General features: G+C 37.8%; 1 protein-coding gene across 1 annotated transcript in view; it reads left to right on the top strand.

Annotated features, from left to right (window-relative positions):
* Positions 1-12,100: 12,100 nt before the first annotated feature.
* The window catches only part of ZC3H12B (zinc finger CCCH-type containing 12B), a 661,885-nt gene continuing 653,226 nt past the window's right edge, over positions 12,101-20,759 (top strand). The window contains exon 1 of the mRNA XM_067723920.1: positions 12,101-12,537. The gene's annotated coding sequence lies outside the window, so the exon portion shown is untranslated. The remainder of the gene's footprint in view (positions 12,538-20,759) is intronic.

Below are 20,759 nucleotides of genomic sequence, written 5' to 3'. Positions count from 1 at the left end.
AGATATTGGCTGGGCCTGCCTTATTTCTCAGAGATCTTGGAATAATTGTTTTTGGCCTCTATTGTTCCACGATATGTGAACTCCTGACTCTCCCCATGATTTCTGTGATCACCTGTGGGGCTTACACCTTTTTGCTTTACTAAGGCTCTGGCCTATGGCTACTGTATCTATACATGTTATCTGTGTTTTACTCCAATACAATTTATACCTAGAGCTCAACCATTCATTAGTTTTCACAAGAAATCCATCCACAATAATCCTTTCATGAGTTCTAGACTTCATTAAAGATTTGGAGGTAACAGGGAAAGTTCAGAACACAAAACATGTGTCTTTCCACCAACTTCTTTCTCCTCCTCTCATACCTTCCTCTCCCTCCCAGGCTGCTCCCTTAGTTCCAAACACTTCCTCCTCTACTATGCAGAGCACTTCTGTCCCTCTGGCTTTTCCCTACTAGCTGGCCTACCCTAACCCATAAAACATATGCAGCTAAACAAAACAAAGAGCCCCCTTTTTATTTTTAAAAAAATTTTATTGGTGTATAATTGATTTACAATTTTGTATTAGTTTCTGCTGTACAGTAAAGTGAATCAGTTATACATATACATATATCCACTCTTAGATTCTTTTCCCATATAAGGCATTACAAAGTATTGAGTAGAGTTCCCTGTGCTATACAGTAGGTCCTTATTAGTTATCTAATTTATATACAGTAGTGTGTATGTGTCAATCCCAATCTCCCAATTTAAACCTCCCCCATCCCTTACCACCCGGTAAACCATAAATTTATTTTATACATCTGTAACTCTATTTCGGTTTTGTAGATAAGTTCATTTGTAGCCTTTTTTAGATTCCATGTATAAGTGATATCATATGATATTTGCCTTTCTCTGACTTACTTCACCCAGTATAACAATCTCTAGGTCCATCCATGTTGTTGCAAATGGCATTATTTTGTTCTTTTCTATGGTGGAGTAATATTTCATTGCATATATATACCACATCTTCTTTATCCATTCCTCTATCAATGAACATTTGGGTTGCTTCCATGTCTTGGCTATTGTAAATACCACTGCAATTACCACTGGGGTGCATGTAGCTTTTCGCATTATGGTTTTCTCTGGATATATGCCCAGGAGTGGGATTGCTGGATCATATGGTACTTCTATATTTAATTTTTTAAAGAACCTCCATACTATTCTCCATAGTGGCTGTATCAGTTTACATTCTCACCAACAGTGCAAGAGCATTCCCTTTTCCCCACACCCTCTCCAGCATTTATTGTTTGTAGATTTTTTGATGATGGTCATTTTGACTGGTGTGAGGTGACACCTCATTATAGTTTTGATTTGCATTTCTCTGATAACTAGTGTTGTTGAGCATGTTTTCATGTGCTTTTTAACCATCTGTATGTCTTCCTTGGAGAAATGTCTATTTAGATTTTCCACCCATTTTTTCACTAGGTTTTTTTGTTTTTGTTTTTTAAAATATTGAGCTGCATGAGCTGTTTGTATATTTTGGAGATTAATCCCTTGTCAGTTGCTTCATTTGCAAATATTTTCTCCCATTCTGAGGGTTGTCTTTTCATTTTGTTTATTGTTTCCTTTGCTCTGCAAAAGCTTTTAAGTTTCATTAGGTCCCATTCATTTATTTTTGTTTTTATTTCCATTTCTCTAGGAGGTGGATCAAAAAAGATCTTGCTGTGATTTATGTCATAGCGTATTCTGCCTATGTTTTCCTCTAAGAGTTGTATAGTATCCAGCCTTACATTTAGGTCTTTAATCCATTTTGAGTTTATTTTTGTGTATGGTGTTAGAGAATGTTCTAATTTCCTTATTTTGCATGTAGGTATCCAGTTTTCCCAGCACCACTTATTGAAGAGACTGTTTTTTCTCCATTGTGTATTCTTGCCTCCTTTGTCATAGATTAGGTGATAATAGGTACGAGGGTTTATCTCTGGACTTTCTATCCTGTTCCAGTGATCTATATTTCTGTTTTTGTGCCAGTATCATACTGTTTTGATGACTGTAACTTTGTAGTATAGCCTGAAGTCAGGGAGCCTGATTCCTCTGGCTCCATTTTACTTTTCCAAGATTGTTTTGGCTCTTCATGGCCTTTTGTGTTTCCATAAAAATTAAAATTTTTTTCTTCTAATTCTGTGAAAATTTCCATTGGTAATTTGATAGGGATTGCATTGAATCTGTAGATTGCTTTGGGTAGTACAGTCATTTTCACAGTATTGATTCTTCCAATCCAACAACATGATATATCTCTCCATCTGTGTCATCTTTTATTTCTTTTATCAGTTTCTTACAGTTTCCTGAATACAGGTCTTTTGTCTCCTTAGGTAGTCTTATTCTTAGGTATTTTATTCTTTTGGATGCAATGGTAAATGGGAGTGTTTCCTTAATCTCTCTTTCTGATCTTTTGTTGTTAGTGTATAGGAATGCAAGAGATTTCTGTGTATTAATTTGTATCCTGCAACTTTATCAAATTCATTGATGAGCTGTAGTATTTTTCTTATACCATCTTTAGAAATTTTTATATATAGTATCAAGTCATCTTCAAACAGTGACAGCTTTCCTTCTTTTCCAATTTGAATTCCTTTTATTTCCTTTTCTTCTCTGATAGCCATGGTTAGGACCTCCAAAACTATGTTGAATAAAAGTAGAGCCCCCTTTTAAAATGGATCACTTTCCTTGCAAGGCAGTTAGGTTTATATTTGTTTTGTATTATATCTATAAATAAATGTATTCATGTGGGCGACCTTGTTAATTAATTTCCCATTACTCATTCCTTACTTTTTTTTGCCAACAGACCCCTAAATTTGTTCTGGGAGGCAATATAAACAGCTCCAGGCAGGATACTCACTTTTCCAGCTTCCTTAAAGCCAGGGTGGACAATGCACTCAGTTTTGGCCAATGATCATAAGGGGGAATCAGCCTGGGGGCTCCCAGGAAAGACTTTTTCCTTCTAATAAAAAGGACAGATGGAGCTGCTGCTGCCTTCTCACCTCAGAGAAAAGACCCAAGGAAGAGGTCCACCTGAAATATGGCCCTGACCCCTGGTGCAATCAACTATGGTTAAGATTTATGATAATGAGGTAATAATATAGCAACTCTGTTGTAGTCATGTAGATGGTGGGGTAGAGAAACAGGATAAGGGGAGGAGAATTCCTAGAGAGACTTTCTGAGTAAATAATCCCATAGGTACCTGATACAACAAAGTTAGAAGATGAATAGTATTGAGGGCATGAAGAGATCTTTTGGTATTGGCTAGAATGCCCAAGAATGCCCAAATTTCGCCTTACTCTTCCTCCTCAATTGTTCCCTGAAGGCAGAACAATTTTAAAAAAAGGTAAACAGAGCACCATGTGATTATTAGTTGGACCCGGGCCTTATAAATCCAGTACAGAATTCTGGTAAACCTGATTTGAAGTGCATGGGTGGCACTCTTTTAGAAGCTGCTACATCTCCAACTCAGTGTGAATAAAAATATTACCACCATTTTATAGCTTGCAGGGCATAGGAACATTAGGTGAAGAGAAAGAACTTTGATGATCCCAGCAGAATGGAAGGAGGAGCAGCCAAGAACAAGGCCATGCTCAGCTGCCTGGCCTTTAGACTAGTGACCCCATTCCTCAGTTCACAAGACAATATGACCCATGCAGTGTCTTGACACCTGATTTATCAGTTTGGTGTTCCCTCATGTTTAGGAAGAGGGAAGAAAAGAGTAGGAAATCATGTGGAAACCAGCTGTTAGAGATATTTCTGATGTGAGAAGAGGGACTGGGAGGTTTTCTCCCTTTATACTCCTCTAAATTTTATTCTCTCTTAACCCTTTGGCCTTAATAGTCAAGATGATGGTTATCTATGATGGTAATCACCCCTTGTGGGAGAAGAGCCATGGAATGTCAGGGAAGTTCTGCTACTTCTTTTGTGATAACATCTCTGAGATATTCATCATTCTTTTATTTATCCTCCCAGTACTACAGCTGCACAGCAGGCCAAAAATACCCAATATTTTATTTTCCATCTCAAATTATGCTTATCGACAATTGTCTAGTCTGGTTCAATGTGTAGTGCTACATGGTAGCAGTAGTCCAGATAATGAAACACTAGCCCAGAAATATAATGTCCTACATTTGAACAATATGAAATCCCTCAAATATTGTTTCCACAGAGATAGAGTCCCATATGGAAACTTGTTTATTTTGTAGAAATTAAATTCCCAAATAAATTAAAGCCAAAAATTATCTTCTCCCCAGCTTCTGATTTTCCTTTATCTCAGCCAGAAGAGGTATCACCTAGTTGCCTGGGTGGAGTTTAATTTTTTTCAGCAGCTACAGACTTGGCTCCATTTCACTGGGATTGTAACTCTTCTAACACTTCTGAAGTTGTACTGATACAACTTCAAGTCTCCCTTTGGTCATACTTTTCTCAGGATTCAGTCCCACACTCATAAAATGCAGGAACAAGTGCTTACAACAATCCTAAGGAAAATTAATGTTCCACATATTACTTTTACCTGCCTTATTGCTTGTAGAACAAGGATAGACAGTGAACAGAAAAAAGACAAAATCTTGGTTTAACTTCATCTGTATGCCTGTAAATTTGTGCTAATTGTGCAATGTCTATAACCTATTAAACAAAATTCAACTGAGAAATTGCCTGTCAAAAGATCAAGTCAGCTTCCACATTTATTTTCTAAATGTCTCTATAATGTTTTTTGGCTCTTTGCTGCTGCTATTGGCATTTATCAAATGTGAACCCATGGAAGTATTGTTTTCCCTCAGTATTTGAATTCCCCACACTTTGGTTACCTAAATAGAAACAAAACTGTTCTTCTACCGTCTAAATTTTCCTGTCACAGCAGGATGTAACCTGTCTTGGGGAAATATGTCATTACTCAGCTCCAAGTGAGAGTCAAGGTGGTGGGAGGGGGACAGAAAGATACTATACCTCTAATCAATGCCTAAAAGCATGTACACCAAAATTCTTTCTATATAAAGGGCCCTTTCTTGGCTGGCCATAAGGAGAACTTTCCTTTCTCCATGTGGAACTCTGCCTTCTAATCTAGCTTCAGCAGAAGTGCAGTTGTCTCTTCAATCTACATTCCACAAAGGATCTCCTACTGCAGGACAGAATCTCTTTTCCTCCTAATACCAGCTGCAACTGTGATTACTAAATATAGGGGACTGCACAAAATATTCCCTGGTGTAAAGTGATGGAAAAGCGTGGTTGAAACACGGCTCATTTAAAACCTAAGTGAGGTTCTCTAATGGCACTCCTGTTCCCAATCTCAAATCCAAATACTAGTGTTCTCTGGGTAGTCACAAGGCACAGTAATCTGAATTAATGCCAACATGCTTATGGGGAGAGAGAGAATGAGAGACAGAGAGAGAATGAGAGACAGAGAGAGAGAGAGAAAGAGAGAGAGAGACCAACTTCTGTAATGCAGATTCTGGCCTTCTTACAATACCCACAACAGAGACAGAGAAGGAATAGGAAAGGAAGGGCCATGCATAGCCATAGGACTTATTTGCAGACAATGATACCATCTACTATTAAGTCTGACCCAATCATGGTCATGCTACCTGACTTATAATATCAGTACTCCCTTTCTTTGGGAAGGAATGAAGAAAAGGTAAGGAATAAAGGTAGGTATCTTCCTGGCACAGGTAAAGGACCTGAGTGCTACCTTCTCTACTAAAACAGGAATTAGTCAGGTAAAATGGTCATGGGAAGAGCAACAGTTTTCCAGTTAAAGGGAAAAAGAATAAGCAAAGACACAGGAGTGTTAAGCATCATGACATGGGAGAGCAGTATTTTCTTGCAAGGAAGAGAAATTCAATTCAAACTAGCTTGAGCAACAAAGACAATTTAGCATGAAGATAGAGTGTCGTATGGAACCCAAGAACAATAAGGCAGGTGGGCTTAAAGGAAATAGTTGGAGTCCAGGGACTCAACTGCTATCTGGAGTCTCCCTTTTCTCATCTCTGCATCTCTCTGCATATCTGCTTCATCTTTCATAGCAGACCAGCTTTTTCTTTTTCCCAGACCATATGGCATAAAAATGGTTGCTGCCAACAGCTCTGAAGTGTACACTACTCAGCATAAGAAAGCAGCCAGAGTGGGCTGAAATCTCTTAGTCTTGATTCCAATTTTCTGAGGAAGGACTATGATAGACCGTGGGTCTAAGGGGGTCATATAACCTGAACACTCTACAGTAACACTGGGATAAACTGATAGGAAGAGAAGCTCCCAGAAGAAGGAGGATGTTTTTCAAAGGAGAATTGCAAGTACTATATTTCTGTGCATGAACTGGAATGCAGAGAATGGTAGGAGATAAGGTTGGAGAAGAGACAGGTTATAAAGAGTATTATGTAGCTTGGAGTGTATTCAATAGGCTCTGAGGGTAGGTTTGAAATGATTTTAAGCAGGGAGGAATTTAGTAAGGTTTGCATTTTAAGATAACTCATTCAAGAAGCAGTGTGGAAGATGGTTTGGAGGAGAAGTAAGAGTGAAGGCAAGGAGCCCAATTAGAAAGTTGTTGAAATAGTTCTAAAAAAAGATCAGGTCTAAACTAAGGCAAAATTGGTGGCAGTGCAAGTGTAAAGGAAAGATGGATATGAGCGGTATTTAGGAGATAGAATCAACAGGGTTTATTAACGTAATTAGATGTGGTGGAGGTTGGGAGGTAAAAGAGTCTAAAGTGACTTCTAAGTTTCTGGCTCATGAGACAAGGCAAAGAGTTTCACGTGCTCTTTATTCACCATTTAATATATAACGCCAAACAAGATCCAGGTATTACCCACTATCCTTCCAACCTTTTTGGAGTGGAGCTGGCATTGTTCACTCAGAGACTGGAGGTAAACCTCCTCGGAGTTTTGTCTATAGCAGACATCTGAGCCCCTGGAAAAACTAACTGCCAATTGACTGTTCCAAGTGATAGATGAAGTGTTTTTATCCTTCCTGATCCTTTTTCTTTACTTCCCATGGACAGAAATCTGGGTGAAATGCAGCTACAATTTCCTCTCACTTTATTTTAAATACAAAAAGGACACATTCTTTTCTAATCTATCAACATATATATTCTGCTACAATCTAGCAGAATTCCTAAATGAAGGCTCTTTAAGCAGGGGATATGTGCATTCATTCATTTATTGAGGGCTTACTATGCCCCAGGTACTATTCTAAGCACTGGAGATACAGCAGTAAACAAAACAGACAAAAATCCCTGACCTCATGGAGCTTACTTTTGAGTAATACAACTTATTATTCCTTGGTGCATATATGCAGTATATTTTTCAGGAAAAGGTACAGCAGTCTTGACATAATGCACATAAAATGGCCATAATCTAGTCATTTCATCTGTTTCTGCAAGAAGGTAAACTTATTGTGCTATAATAACACAATAACAGGGTTTCCCTTTGGTGAGTTTTTTTGGGATCTCCCTTAACAAGGAAGAAGAATATATTAGCATGGGAAGATGATGAATTCAGTTATGGACAAAATGAATTTGAATTGTTTGGGGGTCATCCAGGTGAGGATGTCTAGTAGACAGTTGGATCAGGAGGGAGGTCTGAACTAACAATATAGATTTGAAAGTCATCCATGTATAGGTAATAGAGTGTGGAGAGTAGAACAAAAGAAATAGGCCATAGACAGAACCGTAGAAGAACATAAACATTTAAGAGATGGGTAGAAAAAGAGGAATCCATGAAACTTACATCAGTGAGAAAGATAAAGAGGAAGAATAAGAACAAGGAGAATGTGTGTTTGGAAGTCAAGTGAGTAGATAACTTCAAGCAAATCGAAGTAATCAACACAATCAATGTGGCAGTGAGGTTCAAAAGAAAGGGGCTTAAAAGTGCCCATTGCATAGAGAAAGTTATCAGTAATTCACAAAAGAGGTTTCAGTGGAGACATATAGGTGAGATCAATGGTTTAAAGGTGAATTGGAAATGAAGGAATGGAGGCAGTAAATGTAAACCACTTTTGAGACCTCTGGGTCATAAGGAAAGGTGATAGGATAACAGGAGACACTTCAAGAATACTAGAGGAAGCTCTGGGTAAAAGGAAAGTGTTTCTTTTAAGGATGAAAGAGCCTTGAGTATGTTTATCCGCTGAGGAGAATGTCAGAGAGGGAGAGGTGTAAGGTACTGAAGAGAGAAAAAGTGATAAAGCAAGATCTCTGAGGAACTGGATGAGACAGGATCAGGAGCTCAGATGGAAGATGTAGTTTTACACAGTCTATGTGAGGCTGAAGGGATTGAAGTATAATATGGGAGCAGATGCAGGTGAGAAAAACACCTAATAGCTTCCATTTTTTAAGGAAGGTTGGTGGGTGGGTTTGACAGGTGGGTGAAGTGTGTCAGTCATAGTGGAGAACGGTTAGAGTTTGGAATGACAGCTGAGGAGAACTGGAGAGGGACTGACCAAGAAAAAGTGAAAGATTGCCAAGTGGTGCCAAGTATTGAGATGAGAAACTAAATCTGTGACGACATCAATTTACACTAAAAGGTCAGAGTGATTTTCTTCAGAAAAGCTGGAATGGAAACAGGGAACAGAGGTGGGGGGGTGTAGAACTACAGCAATGGTTACACAGAGTTCAAGTATTTGGAATTACAGGTGCTACTCCAATAAAGGACACCCCTTATGTTTTAGTTCAAGATGGAGTTTCCAAGGAGCTTTCTCAGAAACTTCATCCAGTTTCCAAGGAGTTTTCTCAGAAACTTCGTCCAAAGACTATTATTCCTAATCTATTCCCTAAAATATATCTATTCCCCTAAAATACATTTGTCAACTTACGGTATTTCATTTATGCTAATTGTTATCTTGCCTTCTTGCATCCATTAGATTATAAGCTCTTTGGGGCTGGAGCACTATCTAATATTTGTGCCGGACCCCCAAGCAAGTATTAGTACATGGCCCTATTTTAGCCATCAGATATAGACCTTTTCCAAACTCTCTGGCATGGCATTAAAGGCATTTCACAATCTGTCTCCAACCTACTTCTCTATACTCAACTCCATTACAGCCTTATGCTGCTCAACCCCTAAATACAGACATATAGTATGTGTAAGTCAAACTTTTCTACTTTCACTGAACATACTATGCACTTTCACATTTTCTGGATCTTTGAATATACTTCTTCCTTTGCATGGACTATTCTTATCCCCTTCTGGAAAACTCCTACTCATTCATCAACATCCAGAGCAATGCTACCTCTTCTGTGGCTTTCTTATTTATTTAAGAAAGACTTCCTCGGGCTTCCCTGGTGGCGCAGTGGTTGAGAATCCGCCTGCCAATGCAGGGGACATGGGTTCGAGTCCTGATCCGGGAAGATCCCACATGCCGCAGAGCAACTAAGCCCGTGTGCTACAACTATGGAAGTCTGCGCGCCTAGAGCCCGTGCTCTGCAACAAGAGAAGCCACCACAGTGAGAAGCCCGCACACCGCAAGGAAGACACAACACAGCCAAAAATAAATAAATAAATATATTTAAAAAAAGACTTCCTCATAACCTACTAGGTGCCATCTACCTTACCAACACAGAGTTCTGTTTTTGAATTGTAAATAAAGGTGAGTAAAGGACAAAGAGGTTATTTTCCTCCCCTTCACTTCTTAGAGCGTCTTTTGTGGGGACATAGTGGATCTGAATCCTCTCTCTAACTTTTGGAATGTAAATAAATCTCTCCAGGGACTAGAAAGTCTCAGTCTCCAGTTTTATAATGTAGAAATGTTTCCAAGGTCATGAGCCATATTCCCTTTGGAAATGTAAAGACAGTGTTAACGTGGAAGCGCATCTGCAGGTGTAATCATTTGCCTTCCAGGAAGATTCAAGGTGTCTTTTGGGGAGATAAGAGAAGTTTTATTATTCTTTTGGAGGAAGTCAATTAACTAAACAAATAGCTGCCTCAATTCCCAATTAAACTTTGTATTTGCTTTACTATGTAAGCTGTGTGGAACTTTATCCTGACTTTGCAGTCTCTTAAGGGTTACTGTGTTGTGCTTACTCAATAATAAATGTTTTGTTTCTTTCCATATTGAGGTGGATAGGTCTCTCTTTGTTGATAGTCGAGTTTTTACTTCACCAGCATAACAGAGACAGATATAGTGCTGTGCGCGAGAGCTCAGATTTTATATTGAAACCCCAGGAAAACTATTGAAGGAGCTTAAGTGCAGCAGTAACAGTTCTGTATCTAGAAAGGTATATGGGAGAATTAAAGGTGATTATTTATTCATCTGTTTCACTGTAAGCATAATAAATGTGTGCTATAGAATATTATGAGTTCAATAAGTGAATAGAGAATAAAGATTTTATGTGACTAAATACAGATTTTAGAAGATCGAAGCAAGTTATCTTAGAAGTCTGCTTCTGTGACTTGTTGACGGCCCTTGCAAAAGACGGAACGCTAAGCAGTTGTCTTCCTTTGAACCTGAAAGGCACGTCTGTATCATACAAAAGTAAAGGTATGATCTGTGTGAGAACTCCATCCAAGCTCACTGCCATATTCACAGTTGTAATACATATTCCCTGTTATGATCTTCCCTGTTGATTAGTTTGTTGATTATTTCCATTATTTCCACTCTTTGTCACCTTTCCAACTGTTCTTCTATTTCTTCAGTATTTTCTGGCTGTCTGGTCCTCATAAAGTTTCATTTTAGTCTTATATTCTATTTGAGATTACACTAATGTTTCATTAGCAATTCTTCTGGGGTCTCTCAAACTTCTTACACATGTTACAGCTATTTTTACACTTACTAAAATGTTTCAAACTTTTATTAAATAAACATCCAGAAGGGCACAGGATGTTTGTAAATACGTTTATGCATTGTATTGATATTAAGTTCAAAATTGGTGATATTTCTGTCATTACACATTACAGAAACTCTAAGTCTAATTTCAAAAAGATCAAGTAAATAAGCCCCCAGAAAACCACACAATTTTTGTAAAGAGTCACTACCTACAAGTCAATTCTCAGTGTCAATATTTTAACATTAACATGTGTAATTTGGGAAGGACCACTGGATACTTACATGTTCGCTAACTGGAGGGTTTGCATAGAATTCTTCCCTAGATGAACCTTTATATATAAGCACTTCATAGATCTAGATGTGTCTCAAAAACTGCAAGGACTAGTCTGTTGCTGGGTGCCCAAGGGGGATTGAAAAGTAGCTAGGGCTAGAAAAATAGAGGCAAGATCTTAGAAGACCTTGAATGCTAAGCTAGGGAGTTCGTATTTTATTATAGGCAACAAGACCTACTGAAAAATAGCTCTAATTTTTATTGAATGCTTACTCTGTGACAGAGTAAGTTATGTATGTTAAGTGCTTTACATGTACTCTCTTAGTTAATCCTCAAAACCAGTCTATAGGTGCTATAATTAACTCCATGAGGAAACATATTCAGAGAAGTTAAGCACCCTAGCTCAAGGAAACATAGCTACTCGGTTTTGAGGCAGAATTTAAAAACTGGCTCTAACTCCAAAGCCCATTCTCTAAACCAGAGGGAAGTGAGAGTAGATTTATGTTTTACAAAAATCAATCCGGTAGAAATATGAGAACGGATTTCAGGGAGACAAGCCTAAAAGCAGGGAGACCAGAGAGGATGCTGTTGCAATAGTGAAGAACGGTTAGGCCCTATTAAGGGGGCTGTCCCTTAACCACTGGAGTTATGCAGATGAGTGACATGGTCAGAGAAGTTATTTAGAAAATTCCTCTGGAAGCCCTTGTGAAGTATTGGATTGGAGGAAGCGAGTCTGAAGAATAAGTTAGGAGATTGTCGGGAGCGTTAGTTTCAATCATCAGTGAGCCTGCGGAGGGGCCGGGAGACGGTCATAACCTAAATTCTCCGGCCTCTTTCGATTTGCAGAATATCCTGCCCCTCTCCCCACCTCACCCCTACCTTGATGTCGCTCTATCCAGGCCCTAGGAAATGGGCTTTTGCGCCCTTTTCTAGGTCGCTGACTGAGCCCCGACAGCGGCGCCAGCAGTGACGGCGGTCGCCAGCGGGGGCGGGGCGCATGCGCGCGGTTGCTAGGCGACAGCGGTCGGGGCGCCGAGGCTGTGTGTGTAGGCAGCGGCGCCAGGGAAGGAGGAGCACGAGGATGCCGCTGCGACCGCGGCCCCGAGAGGGAGCCGCCGCTGCTCTGTGGCCACGGTGGCTGAGGGACGGGAATTAGGCCTGGGGATCGCGTCCCTGAGGGGGCCGGGGGCGGCGGTCCCACCCGAACTCGGGCCTAGTACCCCGGGAGGATCCGAGCCGCTGGGCGAGGGCCTCCCCCCCATTGCCTCCCCTCGCCCCTCCACGTCGATGGTGGTGAAGTTGGCGGCGCCAGGGAGCGCAAGGCGCCAGACTACCTCCCTTGCACCCAGCTCCTCGTGGGGCGCGTCTCTAGTCCCGGCTCACGGACACCTGCTCCGCCGCTTCCTCTAGCCCGCTGAGCCCACCCCTGGCGGCGGGCGGGGGAGGGGCTCCCCCTGCAGGGGCTGTGTCGAGCTGGGCGACGACGGGGACCGTAGGAGAGTAGGGGTGAGTAGTGGCACCGCACTCGCCCGGTGCTGGGGAGCCTTTCCGGCCTCCGGGGCCCCGGGAGGCGACTGAAGCGCTGCTTTCTCCTGCAGAGATGCCACTCCTACATATCTGCTCGCGGTTCCCTATTCCCTTCGAGGTAGTTTTCCTTCTAAAAAGCATCACTTTCTGGTCTAAACCCGGGCGTCCAGGAACGAGGGGTCGGTGCTTAAGGCCTGGCTTTGCTTCTTAGATGCCATGGATGCTGATAATTCTACGTACAATCATGTAGCCTGGTCCCTAATTCGGGGACAGACGTTTCCAGTGCAGTGCTCGCCCCTTTTTTTCCCTCGCTCTCGCTCTCGGGAGGCTCAGCCTAACCGCAGGCTTCTCTAGAGCCAATTCTCAGGCTGCTGTGGCTCCATGCCTCAAGGCTTGAACAGGCAGCTGGCATGGCCCCTTACTTTTCAGTTTTCTTGTTACTTATGTGCTGAGAGCTTCTGAAAGCCATGTGCCTGGTTTCTGACTCCTGAAGAAGTGTACAAGTTAGGAAGACAGTACTTATATTAAATAATACTAATAAAACAAACTAGCAAACACACACTCCACGTGACTTAGCAGAGTGGCATCAAACTTGAAGAGAAGTAGGAGAAGAGTGGCTGACTGATAACAGGACAAACAGGTTTTAGGAACTTATCCAGAATGACATACAAAAAAAAAAAAAATAAGTATGATGAGGAAACCTAAAATGTCCCTAATAAAAGCGAGGATATGTTATGATCTATGTGTTCATCCTAGGGTAGCCTGCAGTTGAGAATAGTTGCTCCAAACAGCATTGGCATGAATAACCTGAAGTGGTATTTTGCACAGGGTAATTACATGACGATCTAAAGTTGTAGGCACTTTTTTTTTAATTAGCAATATTATCTTTGAGGAGTGAAGTTGTTTCTTTAAGAGCAAATGATTGAAAAAAATTACAGTTCACAGTTGACCCCTTTCAAAAGCAGACTGAATTTAGATTAACTAGTAATTTTGATTGTAAGGTACTTCTGTGTGCAAACAATGAAAGATGGGTTCCTTCTTTTATTTGGCTCTCTTCCCTCCCTACTGGTTTTTAAGCCATTTCAGGCTTCTTTTTTTCGAAAAAGAAGAAATAAGTGAGAAAGAAGTGCAGTAATGGAAAAGCTAAATTTAGTTCTGAGTAAGCGCTTTTAAGCTAAAGTTTTTTAAAAGGATATAGATGCCATTTGTGATTAGATAACTTTATCTAGTGAATCAGTCGACTGACAACTCCGACAGTTTTGGGTAAAATGCTTTGCTTTGGAAGCTTTCATGTTGTTTGAGGTTCTCTTGGGTATGATTTAAAGCACAATATAATTCTGGGTATCACTGCAAAATAATCTTGGACCTCAGCTAGTATTGTTTGTTTTGTGAACTGGCAAACAAATGTGTTTCTCCGTGCTAGATTCCAAAGTTAGAAATGTTTTTGTTTTGGAAAAGTTCTTGATGAATTCAAGTCTGAATTATTTGAAATAATAATGTACCATGTGGATACTTGCTGTTCACCTTCACATACTTTTAGAAACAGGCAGTAAGTTTAGAAAATGGCAGTAATTTGGATCCAATTTAAAATTCTATTGTAATGACTATGGCTATGAAGGGGCCACATACTCAAGAGTATCTATCTAGATTGTCATAGCCAAATTATAAAATAATATTAATAGTTCATTTTCGAGGCATTTGACCAGTGAACTCTGGAATGAGTTAGGTTTTTATTTTTTAAATAGACTTTCAACAAGCTTTTATTTTCTAGTTTCACCGAGTGCCCATTACTATACTAGGTACTGTGGAGAATAGACAGAAACAGGTTCCAGGAGTTAAATTGCTTACCCATTGGAGAAAGAAAATACATACATGAGACATGATGGTCAACAAATGGAACATAGAATAATACAGAATAAGAACTAAAAGAATTAAGAGTAAAAGGAGATCTTTGGAGGCTAGTGTTTGTCTGAGAAGGCATTATAGAGAAAGTCAGACTTGATTTGGTTTTTGACAGAAGTATAGACTTTGTTGGAAGGGGAGGAGTTCAGCACAGCATGAGCTAAGGCACTTGATTTTCGAATATTTGTGAAAATTACTCTCTTGGATAAACCTAAAGGGAGAGAGGACTGTCAGTGGCAATTAACTACATTGCACTGGGCATAATTTATTTTATGACAAATTACATACCTTTATTAAATGTCAATAATTTTTCAAATGTAGATACTGTAGAAGTCAGACTTAAAATAATCCTATTTCCTGGGGCAAGTAAGAATGTTTTCTGAGCACATGTAGATAGAGTATTAGGTTCACATATTTTTATAACCTGTACATTTTTCACTGTCTCCTAAGACAGTTAAAATCTAAGTGTTTTGTACAAGACTGATCTGATTAGTACAACTTTAGATTATTAATATGCTCCAAAGACTAATTTTTAATAAAGTAAATTAGGGAAATTCTATAAACAACATGAATTTTGGTCCATTAAAATACATGATAGCTTAGTTTTTAGTACTGCTAATTAGTACTACTATTTCTGTTGTTTTCTGAAAACAAAGGGGGATATGTTAGAGTCCTGCAAATTGATGTCTGTCAAAGTTCTAAAATAATGTTATTAATAGCACATGTGTTAATAATGGGCAACTAACATCAGTGTTTAAACTGCAATTACAAACCTCTGCAGAACTTATAGTGCTTTTATAACAACTGTCTGCTGTATTGAGAATCAGTTACATGACTAGTCTTCTGGGTTTTTGTCATCCATTGTAATTTGATGTCTGTATATAAAAAAATAACAACAAGGAAATATACTGCAAAATATGTAATAGTGTAAAATATACTTTTACATCAAAAAAGAGTCATGCCCGCTCCCAAAGAAACTTGCATATTTGAATTCCAAATACAAAGAACTTTCAAGTTAATTCACAGATTTACTCTAAGGAATAACATACCCAAGCTTAAATTTTTTTGAGGCTTCTATATATCATCTTATATCTTTCATTTAGTATCTTTTGCTTTCAGCAATAGTCTTCTCTGATTATAGTTATTACTGATAAACTTTAATTCAAAGTAGCTAATAATTGCAACAAATATAATTGTTTTGAGCATCTTTTACTTAGGATATCAGCTGTTAGTTAAATAACAATAGTTTATAAGTTCTAAATAGCTATTAGAGAACAGAATGGTCCACACAGACACAGTCAATGAATATCTGATCATTGTTGGAAATTGACCAGTTAACAGGTAGCAAAATATTTTCAGAAGGCATTGGGGTTTCCTTTGCTAAGCATTATGGCACATTTCTGTTCTTAGCTGCTTATGCTGGTATCAAAAGGGAAGATCTTTGGAAAGAGAACTGGTGAATTTAAATGATAGAGAAACTGTTGAGGAAGTTAGAATTACCTTATATGTCAAGTTCTAAGTACTATGGTGGTATAAGGCAGGTACACATCTTAGGTGTATTGCTAAATCTCAGTGGCAGCAGCATGTGAAATAGGGTAAGGAATTGTTAGTTTTGTTACCGTATAAGAGATAACTCTCAATATTTTTACCACTGTGTGAAGGTAGAGCACTGAGTACCAATGATGTATCCATAAGTTATAATTTTCTTTAAATATGTAGTTTTAAAAGTGTTATCATATTCTTAAGTATGATCTTTATTATGTCAATTGAAAAATTTCCCAGCTGAGTACATCTCTAGATTTTATTATGGAAGCTTATGGGAAAAATGACTTTTACCCGACAATTATTTTTGTAGCATATTTTCTGGAACATAACCTTTTTAACTAAGTGAAAAATACCCACAGCCAATTCAGTATAGGAAGAAAAGTGGAGAGTTGAGTTCCTTCTTAAAGTATGGTACCTACAAACAAAATAAAACATAAACCTTCATATATAAGATATAAACTAATACAGGAACTGTCTCACACATAGTTATCATTCTTTTAGTATCATATCTTATATTATGAATTATTAACTCTCTTTGGACTGTTGGTACCCAAAAGTTTCCCTGTGGTCAGATTGATTCCTATTTTCTTAAGGACTAATGCACCTCAGGGATTTGATGGTGAGACTTTGTTACTGAAAGAGAAGCTTTTCGTAGCAATTTTAAAATGCAATAAATGTTAACTGAAAACCTGAAATTGAATTTTGATATGATTAATAATGAGAAAAATGGATGTTTTCTAACACTCTTCATTAAACTACTTTGTACAGTATAATATCTCCATAACCTTTCACAGTCCTGAATTATATGACTCCTCATCATGTTCACTTTTTGTACCTCATTTCCACTTTTCCTAACCACTGTGGATATTGGTTTGTTTTCACTGTCAATTATGAGCTATTTCTGTGGCCCCAAAGTGAGTTTTACAAAATACATTTATATTTTTAAAAAGATATTCAGGAAAGATTTTCTGTCATAGTCTCAAAAGCTAGATCCATATCAGATAAGCTGCATTTGAAACTGGGTGATTTGACTGGAAGTAGCACCATGAAGAAGACTAGCCCAAGTTATTTTAAAACTAGCCCTGAGTTTACTGTGTCTAACGCAGGCAATTTTTGAATCACTAGATTTTTACTTCAAAAATAATTTTCTTTATTTTACGAAGGAAAAAGTCAGAAGTTAGTTACTTCTGGATTAAAAGTATGGATCCTTTCATTCAGATGATGATTCAGAGTTCTTCATTACATTTTTATCATCTAAATTGTGTGTGTGTGTGTGTGTGTGTGAATATAGGTTTTCCAAAATTTAGAATAAAAAGGAATATCTTCTCTATTTTTCCATTCTGTCTTATTGCTAGACTTTATGTTTATACAGCATCTTTCAACTGAGGAATTCAAAGCATTCTTTTTACATTCTGTGACATTTCTTATCATCCACCTGGAATAACTTTTATTTTTCTTTCAAATTGAAAACTAGTTGACATATCAGGTGTGAGACAAGTAATAAGTTTGATTCCACAGGTCATACATAAGCTAGTCTCATTACTTATTGCTGTTTGCCCTTTGCAGGGCTGGGCATATATCATATAGTAATTCATTTAATTGGTCTTGCTGAATTTAATCTCTAAATGTGCACACAGACTCTTATATTGTTTCTTTTCCTGTGTACTTTCAAGGCTATCATTATTATCTGGGTTGTTTTGCTTATTATCAATAGTTTTAATTTATCATCGATTGTATTGTTATTGCTACCATATTGGTACAGATACTTGTGATTCCATAGAAGAAGGAAAAGAGTAGGGGTATAAGGAAATGGGTATTAGATTCCATATGTTTCAGATTTTTCTTAATTTGTAATAACTTTGGAAGAATAGGTCTAAAATGGTTGAAGTTTTGAATTTTAGAATATTTTTTATGAACTGCAGTTTTTATGGCTTCTTTGTGCATGTAGTAACCAGAACTAGGTTAAACAAAGTACTACCCTTAGGAATTTTGCTTTAATAAACAGATGGGAATGATTTGTAGTTAGTATATCAATGAATTATGTGTAATGAGATATTTATAAAGTATTTAAAGGCGATTGGAAGCACTTTTTCTTTTAAGTAGTTTAGTATCTTCTCTACTATCTTGTTTACACTATTAGTTTGCTTATCAAACTCCTCTTAAATAATACTGAGGTCAATTTAATCTCAGCTCCTGTCTGAATTATCACAAATTCTGAATCATTGGGGTCCAAACTATAGTAAAATAAAATTTCCTTAATTCAGATCCCCCAATCAAAAACTTGTTATAGCCTGGATATAGTAGTCATGCTAAAAATATCTTTTTTTACTGGCTATTAAAGTACTGATATTTAATTAAAATAAGTGTTAAGATGGGTGAATGTAGGAACATCTAGGTTTTATGTATTTTAAAATGTCTTCTAAGTGCTCTATTGAATATATGAGAGTTAGGATATTAATTGAATTGGGCTCTTTACAAGAAAAGGGATTTGAATCTCTGTTAATAGTTTAAACAAAATTAGGGCAATAGTTGTGGTGAACTGCTTTCAAATGTTTTAAAAACTGCGGTAGCAATATTATTTGCATGTAAATTATGTGATTTTACAAATTTTTCTTATTAATTCATCAGAGTAAGAAAGTAAAGTGTTCATTAAAAATTATACCAAGCATTCTTGATATGTTAATGGCATTGCAACAGCTCTGAAAATAGTAAAACTTCAGGACCTCCTTCACCAGTTCTGAATTAATAATCGTACAATGCATACATGCAGATGTATGATGCAGATTTGTTCTGTTTATATTATGATGCAATAGGCTCTAAGAAACAGCATTTCTTGTGTTAAGAAATGAAATTCTTCTAACGAGAAGCTGTAATGAATGTCAAAGTTAACCAAGACAGAGCACAACTATACCCAATAACAGGGTTGCTAGAGGCTTCTTATTTACTATTGATTCTCTTTGGGAAGGGGAAAAAAAGCTAGTTTTCTGCTTCAATGCCTTTTACAATAATGATAATTTGTCTCTATTATGTAACTCATTGCTCTTCACTTATAGATCTTAGATTTTAGGAGTAAGAGCAAAGGAGGCAATAACACAGAGGTCATTGGATCAACTAGAATAAAAAATTAGCTCTCTGGAATTTTATAACTAATTAGAACTCTCTCCATCTCCTGTTCCCTTTACCATTATGGATGAGACGAATAGAGACTGAGCATTCATGTAACACTTTTTTCATAGCCAAACATCCAATGCACAATAGAAACTAGTGAAATCTGTTTAATTATTAGTAGTCTGCACTAACAGAAGGGGGCAGAAGCTTAGAACAAATTTTAAAACCATTTGATTTTGGAAGGTAATTGTTGTATTTCCGTTGGATTATGAATGTTTTTAATCCAGGTAGTCCCAGAGACTTCAGTTAACTAAAGGCTATTGAATAAAATATCTTGGTTAATGAATTTTCTAATTAACTAAGGATTAAGTATGTAATGAAACTGGGGCAAGGATACTTTGCGTAACATGTCTAGAGCTTTAAGTTGTGCATAATTTTGTTTGTTGATCACTGACCCAATTGTGTCCATCTTGATTAAGGATTGTTGGTTGCAAATAACAAAGATGTACATCAAACTAGGCACATGAGGGAGTATAACTAGGAATGAAAAGCTGTCAATGGCTATGGGAGCTTTCCACCCTCTTTCTCTCCTCCCTCCCCATCCCTGGAACCTAAGGGTCTCCTGTTTATCTCTGCTTCTTTCAGCTTGTATGCTTTATTCTTCTCACTCCCTCAGCACCTAGCCAAACAGGGCTTACCCTAGAGCTCCCAAATTTACATGTTCTAAATGCAGGCAATCAGCAGAGACTCATTAGCATTTCTGAATCCCAATTCCCATTTTTGATTGACCCAGTTTGGACCAGATGTCAACCCAGGATTTGATTATCTACAGCTGGAGGGGCAAGATCATGTGGTATACACATGGCTATTTGGCCCCAACCCTATGAAGGGACATAAAGTTCCTATAGAAAGGGAGGTTGTGGGCTAAACAGAATCTCAAATGGAATCTACCATGGAGTATAATCAGAAATAGAGAACATTTGCCATATGCTTATCTTCATTCATAGAATTAAAAGGAACATTAGATATATTACCTAGTCTCTTCATATTAAGGAGAAGAAAACTGAGGCCCAGGGATGATTTTTAAAAATTATTGAAGGTCATATGAGAAGCTATGACTGAATCCTAGGTTTCTGGTTTCTAGTTGTTCCTAAATGTTACCAGCCAGGTAACCAGAGTATCCAATAAAATTTTAATACACTTAGAAAAACTCATAAAATATAAAGTAATATTTGATTTAATATTTTTGTCTAAGCAAAGTAAATATAGAGGAAAATCAAAATAATTCTCCCATGTCCTTACAATGAAGCAGAAAACACCAGAAGTCCATGGGTTACACCCTTTTTTTTTTCAAAAGTAACTTTTTAAAAGAAGCATAAGAACAGAGGGTGGTTTGGAAGAGTAAATAATTGGACTATATGGTTTAATGTTATTAGGCTTAAAGAAACAGTCATATAAATATGATATTTTGTCTATGGGGAAATCTAGATTATAAACTGAATCTGTTTTTCCCCTTTTGATCTATTCATTCACTTAATGTTTATTTATTGAATATCTGCTATGTACTCAGCTCTGTTTTAGGCACGGGGGAAATAGTGATGGACAGAACAAAGTTCCTACACTCAGTGGAGTTTGCATTCTAGAGG

The sequence above is a fragment of the Pseudorca crassidens genome, chromosome X, assembly GCF_039906515.1.
Source record: "Pseudorca crassidens isolate mPseCra1 chromosome X, mPseCra1.hap1, whole genome shotgun sequence".
Lineage (NCBI taxonomy): Eukaryota > Metazoa > Chordata > Mammalia > Artiodactyla > Delphinidae > Pseudorca > Pseudorca crassidens.
This window is presented reverse-complemented; position numbering and strand designations above follow the sequence as displayed.